Source organism: Fukomys damarensis, unplaced genomic scaffold, assembly GCF_012274545.1.
Source record: "Fukomys damarensis isolate Sample0158 unplaced genomic scaffold, DMR_v1.0_HiC HiC_scaffold_28, whole genome shotgun sequence".
NCBI lineage: Eukaryota > Metazoa > Chordata > Mammalia > Rodentia > Bathyergidae > Fukomys > Fukomys damarensis.
The window spans coordinates 7,692,869-7,706,201 of record NW_022900940.1 but is presented as its reverse complement, the minus strand read 5'-3'; the positions used below and the strand labels follow the sequence as shown (position 1 = coordinate 7,706,201).

The 13,333-nt window shown below is 37.8% G+C and overlaps 1 pseudogene; it reads right to left on the bottom strand.

The window, feature by feature from the left end:
- Positions 1-503: 503 nt before the first annotated feature.
- LOC104866155 lies at positions 504-1,344 on the bottom strand (annotated as a pseudogene).
- Between the last annotated feature and the right edge of the window lie 11,989 nt (positions 1,345-13,333).

The following is a 13,333-nucleotide window of genomic DNA, read 5'->3' as shown; positions in this document are numbered from 1 at the left end:
CTTTTTGAATGGCAATGTTTACCCTGTTTCATCGTATGTTGGAAGTATTTAATTTTTTAAATTTTTATAGGGGCTCACAGCTCAGAGTTTGCCTTGAGTCTCAGAGGAGACTATTTGCTTGGACTTTTTGGCATTAATGGAATGGTTGGAACTTTGGCTGCTTTAAAAAAATGAATTACATTCATTTTTCATAGAGATGTGCATGAGTCTATTGGGAACCAGGGACAGAACGTTATAATTTAGATAAAAAATGTCCCCCAAAGACATTTTTGCACTCAGAGACAGGACTTGTGAAAGATAATTAGAAATGCTACAGCTGACTTGCTGTTAGCAGGTGGGACCTGATTAGAGGCAGGTTGCTAGAGGCATGACCTAAAATAGTCTACCTCCCTCCCTGCCTCTGTGCTTCTCACTCTGTTTCCTAGCCACCATGTTTGCTTTGGTTTGGTTTGGTTTAAGGTTTCTGCTCTTACTTAGAAAAGTGTCCCTTTCCAAAGCCAGCCTCAAGCTCCTCGGGTTTGAATGGGAGAACAGGCACCAGCTGCTGATGAGGCACTTTCCCTCTTCCAGCGGGTCGCGGGAGACACTGAGGCAGTGTCCAGAACAGACTCTCTGTCCTCCAAGCCCAACAGGGCAGCAAGCACTGGGGATCCCATGTGCTCCCTAAGCATGGAGTCCGTGGGGGCTAAGGCAGACAGTCTTTTTCCCTGCGAGGCTCTGGACACAGAATGTGCCAGGCTTGTGACAGCTTCTGTACAACCTCGTCGCCACATGATGAAGCTGGGATTATCCTCCTCCGCCTCTTCCTCCTCCTTCATCCCCGATGCCTCGGAACTACTGTCCTGATGCTCCTGCGACAGTCTAGGTCCTTCTTCTTTCTCCTTTCTTCTTCTTCCCCTCCCCCCCATTCAAGTTTCATCTTGTTTTCCAGTTATTTCTTCTCTTTTACCTTTTGGCGCTTTTTCCTTCGCTTTGCAGTCTGCTTGTCTGCAGCCATTTTATCCTTTTCCACTCTCAACTGCATCCGGTTTTTGCTTCTCTGCCACGCCGTCCGCGTCCATGTAGTCCTACAGCTAGCCCCACCTCCTGCGCAGGCCTCTGTACACGTGGAACTCCCCACTGCCAGTCCCAGCGCTTGAACCGTAATGTCTCAGACAAATTCTGGGGGAGGCTGAGGTGCGCATTCCGTCATTCTTTTCTGGAATGGGCACAGCTTTGTCCACATTCTTTGTGAGCCGCTCCAGCTTGAGCTTCTATTCCACCACTGCGTTTTGGGAATGACGAGTTCCCTGCCTCTTTCTTTGGCCTCGGTGGTCGCACCCCTGAAGGGACGGAGCTCACCATAGAAGCTTTCCTGTTTCTCTAAGAAAGGGATGACCCCTAGCCACCATGTTGTAAGCAGCTTTTCTCTGTCTTGGCTTTTCCACCATGGGCTTTGTATGTTGGAGCCTGTTGAACATGGACTGTAATTGTAAGCAAAAATAAACCTATTTTCCTTTCATTTCTGTCTCAGCAGTGAGAAAGTGACTGACACTAACTCAATGAATAAAAAAGAGTCTAACTATATGGATGACTGTGAAATATAAGAATATAAGATAAGAGGAAGACCTAGATAGTGTCAAGAAAAAAACAGTTTTCGAGAGATAGGCTTTAATTTTCCTTTAGACCCTTTCATCAACATTATTGATAAATATAAACAGTGGCTTTAATATTCTGTATCTTGCATAACCACCAAAAAAGGTTAAAAAGTTATTTTCAGGTACAGTGGCACTTTGATTTACAAACCTACTTTGTTTTACAATTTTGGAGAAGATGGTGGCATTTGTGTAGGGAAGGCGGCCACAGTTGTGTTTGTCATCTGATGCAGAGTTTGCAAACCAAAGCAAAAGTTTGCTGAACGATTTTGTTTGCAAACCGAATTGTTTGCCAAGGGAAGCATTCATGAATGGAGACATAACCATACGTAGGGTCCAATTCCCTTCCTATAGTGGATTGAATGGTGGTCCTGAATAAGGGATATATATGTCCTAACACCTAGAAATTATTTAGGGAAAGGTTCTCTGTAGATGTAATTAAGTAAAAGATCTTGAGATGAGATTATCCTCTGTCTGAATGAGCCCCAAACCCAATAAAATTGTCTTTAGAAGACACAACACAGGAAAAAAAGGAGAAAAAAAACCCATGTAAATGGAAGATATCTATTGGAGCACAAATCTGTGAAAGTCCAGGATGACCAGGAGCCCCCAGATTAGAAGAAACAGTCAGAGCTTCTGGAGGAAGCATGAGTCTGCCACCACCTTGATGTTGAACTTTTGGCCTTAAGAACTGAAAAAGTAAACATGTTGTTGTAATCTACCTGTTTGTGGTAATTTGTTGCAACAAACACACAAAAATTTTATTTCTTTATCTCATATACTGATATTATTTGAGCTTGGGCTCTAACAAAATGAGAGACTGAATAAAAAAGAGGAAGAAGTCGAATCCAGGGTATAGTAGTTTCAACACAAAAGAATAATCAAGGAAGTTCAGAATGACCCTGAGCAGGAGACCTAAAAACTGAACTTTAAGAGATTAAGATCTCCAGGAGAAAGGCATTCAAGAACTTGATTCCACCCACCAGACACTACACTAAAGCAAAGGGTACACAAAAGACAGTAAACAAAAGGGAAAAAAGGAAGACAAACATTGATCAAGAGGAAAACAATGTAAAAAAGTAAAATGTGATCATAATATACTACTTGATTATATAGGGAGTATTTGTCCATATTGCTTATTGATTTACAATCATTAGGTTCAAGCTCTGTATTAAGTTACAAAATATTAAAGCTGTGAAAATTGAAAGCTGGGTCTCACTGAGTGGGTACATATAATTAATTAGGAAAATAGGATTGGAGGAAAGTAAAAGGAAATAATATAGGTGATCATACCTTTATTGTAAACAGGAATTCAGTGACATTTGCAGTGAGTAGAATACCATGTATTTATCAGTGTAAATGAGTTGAGAATGTAGCAACTTAACAGTTTATCCAAGCGTCCCTGGGGCAGGGCATTTGTTTGCATACTATCCTGAGCATGGAGTAGGTGACATTCCCATCAGCTGATACTTGTTTGCAGAAGATGTGCTTTTATGTCTGTTTATAAGTCATATTGACTATTTATTTTTATATTGATGATTTTTGCTTACTTTTTTATTTAGAACATTGTAATTTACCATTGATGTTTGTTTCTAGTAAAATCCCATAAGTTCTGGTTTTTTTTAACTAATTCATGTTTATTTTACTTGTGAAAATTAACCCATAATTTTGTGCTAAAACCTATAAAAACTTTTATCATAAGTACATTAGACATCATTTTCATCCTTGCCCAGAATTCAATGATATTCTTTTATAATACGAAATGGACACATTTGGAACACTGAGACTGAATAGGAAGAATGGGCCAAAAGATCTGTAAAAGAAAAAACTGAAAAAGAGAGACACATTAGCATGTCAGAGAGGAAAAGACTGTGTTATGAAATGAAAAGACAAAAAAGGTATCTCTTTATTATCAACTATTTATAATACTAAAATGATAGCTCTTGAAAGAAGAAATGAAACTAAAATTCCAATAGTGGCTGATGATAATAATTCTGTAGGTGGTGTTGACAGAGTTGACCAACTTTTAAGAGGCTACTTCATAATTTAAAAGCAAGAAAATATTATTGTATAATATTTATGCACCTTCTGGACCAAAAAGCAGGGAATAATTTGTTATTTATTCAAAACAAGGGGTTCAAAAAGTCATTTACAATTTAGATTAGGCCTAATAGACCAAATAATTGAAAAACACAGGATAGTGAAATGTCAGCACAGATGTCCATCACTGACATCTTCACTATTATGTTTAGTGAGTAGAGATTTTATTGAAATTATACCATCCACAGATAAAAAGGAAAGGCAAACATGACAGTTTAAAGTGTGTTGTTCAATGCAAAAATGAATTCAGAAAGACTAGATACTGTTTTCCGGATTGTAACTATGCATTGTGTTTTGAATGTTTTAAGATATACCGTACACCGAAACTTACTGAATAAATTTCATAAAACTATCATTTTTTACTTTGTTATATATCTTATAAAAATTAACCAAAAATGCAATTTTTGGTTAGCCCATATATAATTGGTCTGGTAAGTGGTTAATATTTGAAGTTGTAATTATTACCATGATAAAACTAAATATACCACATAATTTTAAGTATTATAGGGAAGGAAATAAAATGTTATATTATTAAATTCTCCTCTGTCATGTTGCATAATAAGTAGACCATGTCTAAAATTGATTAATCAAGAAAAAACTTCCTAGACATATATTAAGCTGTAGAAGATATAAAACCTAAAAGACAAAATAAATAAAAATTCTTCTGTGTTACAGCAGTTATGGTGGATGTCAAGAAAATGGTCTAAAGGACTATTTCCTTTTGTTCTAAGTTTTTAGACACCTTTTTATATTTGTTATCTCTGTACATGCATTCATTTCAAGTATTTAATGATTTTATGAAGCAATTTTAAACATGTATCCAGGATATGAAAAGCTGAAAACAATGTCTCTTTCACTTTTTCAGCAATAAAAAGACCAGTTAATCTGCCACTCTCTATTTTCCTTGAACCCATAAGAGACCTATAATAAATCTGAAGTTTAAAGAAATACGGGCACATTCAACAAGGGATAGAATTTGAGCCCTTATTAGTCTATGACAAGTATGGGAAACCAAACCAAGAATTCATCAAAGGCTGGTTGTAGGCTTGTGAGAAAGAATAAAATTCCTGGGCCAGGGATTTAGCTCAGTGGTATAGCCCCTGCCCAGCAAGCACAAGGTCCTGAGTTCAATACCTGGTACCAAAACAAACAAACAAACACAAAAACAAAACAAAGAATGGTATCCCTTAGAACCACACACACACACACACACACACACACACACACACAAAGTGTGCCCATAGTAAAGATGAAGTCAGCGAAAGAACCCTTAGTCTCTTGTGGTGCAAGGCTGGGAAAGAGAATGCAGTTTGCATGGGAAGCAGTTATAGGCCTAGTGGTCTTTCATCACTGTCTCCATATGGAACAAATCTTTAAGCCACTGGAACAAAGACAACAAACCTTTTCACCTTCAACACTTGAGAGAGGATACAGTGTATGTCAATGGGATGGCCAAGAGGGCATTCTAAGCCTAGATCATGAGATGTCCCTGGATATGGGGAACTATCACTAAGAAGACCCACCCCCCAAATGTGTCCATTTTATATTATAAAAGAACATCATTGAATTCTGGGCAAGTATAAAAATTATGTCTAATGTACTTATGATAAAAGTTTTTATAGATTTTAGCAAAAATTATGGGTTAATTCTCACAAGTAAAATACACATGAATTAGTAAAAGAAAATAACCAGGACTTATGACCCTGGGACATAGCGTCTGGTATGTCCGAGGCTGAACAAGGACTTTCTCCTGCTTATGCTATCAGACTTGCAGGGGACAAGTGATCGCCCACAAATGGAACAAGATCTATCCAGGGCATAGGACAAGGTGGAATTCAATGAAGCAGAGGTGCACAGAAAACACCAAAAGTGGAAGAGAAGCAGATGTTAAGAAAATCCTGCCACTGGCCATCTCCATCCTAAACACAAAGCTCAACAAGCATTTAAAAGTTTGTTACTGTTCGCTTGTGGTCTTCATTAGGCTCACTTGTTTCACTGTTCACAACTGGTCTTCAGGAGGCTCTGCTCTCAAATGTCTCTCCCAGCTGCGAATTCTCTGTTCATGAGTTTCAAGGAACAGGATAGTAGAAATTGGGGAAAGGAAGGATGGTTTTCGTTGATACAGCATTTGGTATACAAAGAGGATGTACTGATATCTAGTAAATGAGAGTTTAGGGTGTCCTTTTTCATGTACAAAAGAGAGCAGACAACTAATTATTCTGCACAGTGCATGGGGCACAAAGTTGTAACATCTTGCTTGACATTCTTGTTGCTGAAAAACTTGTTTGTAATTATTTAAGGTAAGAAACTAGTCCATAAGTATTGTTAGCACTGTTTCTATATGTAATTGAGTTTTTCCAAGAATGCAAATGCAGTGCAATTTAAGGGAGAGTTGTCTTTTGTCCAAAACTTTACTAAGAATTGCTCACCATTTTAGAAAATTAGACTGCTAATGGCGTTGGTGCCTCTTAGCTCTTGAGTTGCCAGCACAAAACTGGACACAATCGTTTGGTATCTTTCTATTTCCAATGATGTCACATCTAAGTGCCGATGTACACCAGTTCACTGTGTTCAGTCTAATCACTTAAATATTGAAATACATATTTATAATAACGTACTTTTATTTATGCTTCTTTTGTTGCATTTAGCAGCACTGAATTCTTAGCACTACATGAATAAGTAGCTTACATTATGTACAGACTATCTGAGATGTTTGAAGAAGCGTCACTAACTTCTACATATAAAAGGTCCTATTCTCTACATTTTTCTGTTATGTTTTGGCTTTTTTATACTGGAGTGAGTAAGGAGTGTAAATTAGCATCAGTATAATGGAAAAAGAGGAAAGTTTTTTTTAATTAAAAATGAAACTACCCTATGATGCAGGAATCCCAAATACTAGGCATATATACAAGGAATGATTGAATATATGGTGAATGTTTAAATTTGAAAATCTCACTGCAGTGAAAGATATACTGCCATTAATCCCTCCTCAACATATCTCCTGTAGCTTTGAACACACTTATCCTATTGTTCTTGTCACTTTATGAAGTGTTTCTGGAAATCCTCTTTCGTGTATTTACTAGGTGTGATCAAACACATGCTGTTGCCAGGCGCCATCTAATGAAAAAGTAGACTCATAAAACAATTTCTGTTTGTCCCCCTCCACCTTATTCACCCAGTAAGGCACGTGCCCCTCTGGATCTTCCCAAAGTCAAAGTGAACATGCAAGAAACACTTTGAATCTATTCAGGGTGTTGAGGCAGTTATGACAGCACAAGTGAAGACACTCATAAAAGAGAACCTCCAGAACTGCTTCAGAAAGTGACAAGAGCCATGAGATTAGTACTTGCAAACTGAGGAGAGTATGCTGAGAGAAATCTATGGCAATGTGCCTTTTACTTTAGGAAGTGTTTAAATTACTTAATACTCTAATAAGTGTTTTAATCACACTTCATATGTAAAGGAAATGAAATCATTATGTCAAAAAGACGTGTGCACTTCCTGTTCATTGAAGCATTATTCGTAATAGTCAAGAAATGGAAACAACCTAAATGTCTGTCATTTTAGGGATAGAAAATGAAAATGTGGCACATATACACCACAGAATACAATATAACTATACAAAGAAATAAAATACTTCCTGTCATTTGCTGTGACATGGATGGAGTTAGAGATCATTATGTGGAGTGAAATTTACCAGGGAAGAAACGCAAGAACTGCATCATCTTACACATTTGTGGAATCTAAACAAAAATGGATCTAATGGACGTATAGAGTCTAATGGTTATCACCAAAGGATAGGAAGAGCAAAGGGGAGAGAACAAAGAGCAAAAATGTGATCAGTGGGTACTGAAGAAGAAATTTTGGCATGCTGTTACACAGTAGAGTGTCTGTAGATAAAGGTATGTGCCGTGCATTTCAAAACACAGCAAAGAAAGGATTTTGACATCATGAAATAATAAATGGTTGAGATATCTTTAACCAGAATAAACATTACACAATGTATATGTGCATTGAAATATCAATTGGTACTCCATGTATGTGTACAGTTTTATGGTTTTTTGTGTATCTTTTTACTGAGCTAAATCCCCGGCCCTTATGTATCATTTTTAAAAAGAAATTCTACTACACTGCTGGGCTTAGGCATAAAAGCCAGGGTTTATGAAACTTTTTTAAGTTACTGTCTTCATCAATGAAACGTAATACCTACCACCTGCAGGATAAAGGAGGGGAATTTTATTTCGGCTCACATTTCAGCCCCTAGTCCGTCATCTCCAAGGGAAGATGGCATGGGAGAGGGGCATGGCAGAGGGGAATGGCAGAGGGGGATGCTCATAGCGTGATATCCAAGAGATAGAAATGACACAACCAGGGAGGGAGCTGACCCTCCCATGTCAACCCCTAGTGACTCACTTCTTGCAACCAGATCCACCTCCTGACCCCAAGCCAGCTGTAGAGCCTCCTCTAACCCAGCCACCATCTACAAGTCTACCTCTGAGTGCATGAGGTTTTGCGGGGACTTCTAGATATAAACCACAACAGTTTCTTTCTTAGAAATTTATTTTTTAATTCCATAGAAGTGGCTGAATTCAAAGTTCTTTATCATTGAACAATATACTCATGGACTAAAAGATATAAGTGCCATATAAAATCAGAATATTATATTAAACTAATATATTTACCTTTATTGTGTTTGTTATTAGCCTGAATAGGAAGACCTTTAAAATCGATTCAATTTGAATGTATTGTTATACTTATTCCATAAAGAATTTAATGAATGCTAATAATGAACCAGGCTTTGTTTCTAGGGATTGGTAGGTAGGCTTAGGTATCCATTTAAAATGACCCTATTACTCATGTCTTAATGCAGTTTGGATGTTAAAGAAATTGTATATTCACTTCTTTGAGGAGGAGGCCCTTAGGTATTGTGGCTGCAAATCACAGCTCTTGTCCCAAGTGAACCCTGGGTCTGTGTGCTTTGTGTATTGATATGGAGGCTTATTTTAAAACCGAGGTTCCTGCCTTCTTCCCAAGACTTGGTTTGTTGTCAGGAATCTACAATTTTAATAAGTATTTGAAGTGAAGTCTCTGCCAAGCTACACTGAGAAACAGTGCCAACATTGTCTTGAACTCTAACAGCCCTACTGCGCATCTCTGGAGGGAAGAGAACCTGAAGATGATCTTCCACTCATCGCTGTCTGCACCAGCCAGTTCCTAACCCTGTTCCCTGCTCCCAGCTTTCAACTTGGCCTCCGTTCACTTCTGTCTATTAGTAGTGAACCGAAAACCTGTACAGAATAGCCCTTTGTGGCTGAAAGAAACACTTAAACAGACAAGGAAGATGCATCAGAGGGTAAGACCGCTTTTGAAAGAATGCGAGATAGTTAATTAAAGAAACAGACAACTTCCCTTAAATTCCAACAAGGCTTGCCTTTTCTAAGTAGATAGGAGCTAAATAAAACAATATTAGAAAGGTGAACCAAAGTTGGATAAGGAATTTATTCAAAGAACTCTTGAAGACCCCATTATTTTAAAGTTAAAATCTGACCAAAGAAATGACTTGGATTATTGTTTTGTACTGTGAGAAGTGTCAGCATGCATTTTTCCCATTTATAATATAAATACATTCTATTCGTGAAATTTTTTGTGTAACAGCTGACATTGAACATAATAACTGCACTCAACAAGTATTTAAAATTTGTCAGTGAAATTTCTTTCACAAAGATTTGAAATTTTTTTGAGAATAAAGCTCCAGGTAACAGAATAGGCTGCCAATCATGTGGACTGTTTAGCTTGTGTGAAGCCAATTTGAAAATAATGCAGAAATAACTGGGAAGATAACAATAAATAGCAACTATGATTTATTGGGTCTTGTACCATCTTTTATTTATTCACAAGTATTTATTGAGCTCTAGTTATGTAGCATTCCCTATGCTAGGCACCAAGATATATCAGTGCACAAAATAGATAATATTTCCTGACTTAATAGACCTTGAAGTCTGTACAATACCACTGTGAGGAAGGAGCTGTTATAGTGGACTAAGAGCTTAGGACATTGATATAGTCACCAAGGATTTGCCTCAGGTTATGTAGCTTGTTAATGACAGAGTGAAGGTTGAAAGCAAAGTCTGCCTGGCTTAATCACTATTCTATGCTGCTGTATTGAATATACCCATTTAGGTAATTACAGTAATGCTGCCTGCTTCACACAGGGTCATTTTCTCTTCCATGAATGACCTCCCTCCATACCATTAAGTAAACACAAACAGGCCCCAGAAGACAACCACAGTATCTACCTAAGAAGTTAGGTCATTTGCTGTTTAAAATTTTCTGCTTACTTTTATCCCATCACTCCAGGTGAAGCTCTGTGAAAATCTGGGAGGGGGCTGTCAAGAATGGATGAATGAGTTGCTTTTATGTGACTCAGGGGTCTCCTGAGAACGAGGGATAAATCCTCAAAGAGCAGAATCTGAATCACAGAATGTCATCTCAAAGTTGTTTTTTCTTGCAAAAGCCTTGAGAATTTGGGAAGCATACAAAAATTGGTGAAGCTACCTAGTGGCTTTGCTTTTCCTTTTTTAACATTTCTGTTGTTTATTTTAACTGAAGCCACAAGAAGAAATGACAATGAAAGACAACGCTATTAATTTCAGAGGTACCCAATACCAGGTACGTTAAAATCTTAGGGAGTTTTATGTCTAAATCTCCACCCTCCCTACTTCAAGCTGAATGTATGAGATGTATGTGATTAAAACATATGGTGAAGGTTTAAAAATTTAAAATATAGTAAAGTGAAAGCCTATACTGCCATCAATACCCCTAAATGTACTCCTACTCGCTTTTGACACACGTAGCTCGCTATTCTTGCCGCTGTCGCAGGCTGTTCTGGAAGTCCTGTTTAGTGAGAATCTTTAGTGGCTGCCTGGATGTCGGACTTCTATTCAAAACATTTTCCTTCTGTGGTCACTTTGATTTGGGGTAAGAGGTAGAAGTCACACAGTGCCAGATCCGGTGAATGAGGTGGATGAGGACACAGTGTAGTGTTTTCATTTGACAGAAATTGCCACCAGTTTTGAATCAACTCAAGACATGGAAGCCACCAAAATACACAAAAGAAGACTTCCAGAACTGCTGCAGGAAGTGGCAAGAATGATGGGACGAGTGTGCTCAAAGTGAGAGGAGTAACTTGAGGAAGATTAGCGGCAGTGTGACTTTGATTGTACTTTTTAAATTTTTATTTAAACATGTGCTGTGTTTACTAATTACACAACAGATGGCCAAAAAAGATGTGAAAAGCTCTCCTTACTAAGACTGGTATAGACTTCCTTCCAGGAATGATAAGAGAGAAAAATGATTTCTCAAAACCCTGCTAAGCAAGGGAAGAGGAAGAATTTCCCAGCTTTCTTCTTTCTCTAGAGACAGTGATCGTGATTTTACTCCTATTCTGAGGGAGATTAATAACCATGGGTAAAATTTCACTGAAGGGGCTAAAGATATATCTCGGTGGTAGAGTGCCTGCCAAAAATGTGCAAGGCCTTGGGTTCAGTCCTCAGAAGCTACAACAAAAATCCGCCCAAATTGGGCCACTTTAATACATTTATACTTACTCTTTTGAATATTCCTTATTAAAGAACAGAGTCAATATATTATCACCTCCTGTTATTTTTGCTAGATAGGGGTTGTAAGTAAACTCAAGAATTTCTTAAGCAGAGTGTGAGGATGAAAGGCAGCAGTTGTCCCCAGCTTATTAAATTATGGTCAGTTTGTATGAAGTAGGACAAGCCAGATACCAGCTGGGAGACGAAGTTCTGGGTGAACTTAAAAGGCATGCATTCATGAAAGAGTTGTTTTAGCCAAAGTGTACTCTGAAATGAGTAACATAAGTAATCAAGTATTGGATGGCAACATCACTGGTCATTCAAGAGATGCAGATGAAAACAACACTGAGATTCCACCCCACCCCAGAAAGAATGGCTGCTATCAAATCAACCAATAACAAATGCTGGCTGAGTTGTGGGGAAATAGAAACCCTTCTCCATTGTTGGTGGGAGTGCAGACTGGTGCAATCACTATGGAAATCAATATGGAGATACCTCAAACAACTAGGATTAGAGGTTCCATTTGACCCAGCTATCCCTCTGCTGGGTATCTTTCCAAAAGAATTAAAAGAATCATACCAAAATGATATATGTACACCCATGTTTATAGTGGCACAATTTGTAGTAGCTAAAACTTGGAAACAACCCAAAGGACCATCAACTGGAGACTGGACAAAGAAGATGTGTTTTTTCTATAAAATGGAGTACTACTCAGCCATAAATAATGAGAAACTAGAAACATTTATAGCTAAATGGATGCACATTGAGATGATACTCTTGAGTGAAATAAGTAGGACACACATGAATAAATACTGAATAGTTTATCTGGTGTGAAAAACTAAAAGTGTAAATAAGATTCAAATGGTATAATTAAGAATGTGAAATAAGAAAATGGCTAAAGGGGAAGGGGGAAAGGAAATAATGGAAAATAAAAAATGTGAAAAAATGGAAACAAAGTCTTTGTAAATAGTGAAGGGTGAAGCGGGTGAAGGGAGGTCAGGGATATGGGGAAAAAACAAGAACCAAGATATATCATATAAAGGTACAAGATCCCGATGATAAATGTAACTATATTTGCTTTAACTATACCAATAAATTTAATGGAAAAAAAAGTTATAAGCAGCACTCCAACATGCCAGGTGATGACTGAACCACTGCATTATCCCAGATTTATGAACATTATCCAAGAAAGACTGACTTTCCACTCCCAAAGGGCAGCAGAGGATTGGGCAAATTGAAATGTCTCTTTTGATCCAATTATTGATCCATCAATCCTATACCTTGTTTGATCTGGAGAGATTGATAGAACCATAGAGGAACCCATGTACAAATAGATGAAAGTTTGACAGAGCCAGAAAAGGAGTAGAATTCTTTGTCTTTTCAGTTCTATAACTATCAGTAAGAATTTACTAGAGAAAAAGATATAACACTTGGAGCTAACCACAGTGTCCCATGCAAGGCTCAGTATCCCCTGCAAGTATCGTCAGGAGGCTGATGGGTCTGTGATGTAAGGCTGAAGAGTTTACATTGGAAGGCTGGAGGATCTGTTCTGGGAGCCAGGACACGATGTCCAAGACAAAGATTAGAGCTCCTTCAAAGAAACAGAAGCAGATCTGTCCTTCATCATTTCCCCTTTATACCATCCAGAGAAGGAGCTGAACTCTTGGGTGTGGAAGAGCTGCCCTAGAGCAGGTCCTCCAGGCCCTAGGGAGTAGAACTGCTGAGACAATTTAGTTAAACTTCTCTTAACCAAACTTCTGAAGTTGACACAATCAATCAACCATCACAATAACCTTGGACAAGTTACTTTAACCTGGTGTCACCTATCATTTATATAACTTATGAAGTTTCTGTAAACAAGAAAACAGAGACACATGAAAGCTATTAAAAGTGTGTTCTCACTCTATTATAATGCTATGGACTATTGAATATGATCTAATGAATCATTTATTTGTTAATAGATGATGAGTTCATGATACAAAGAAATTGGATATTTGCCCC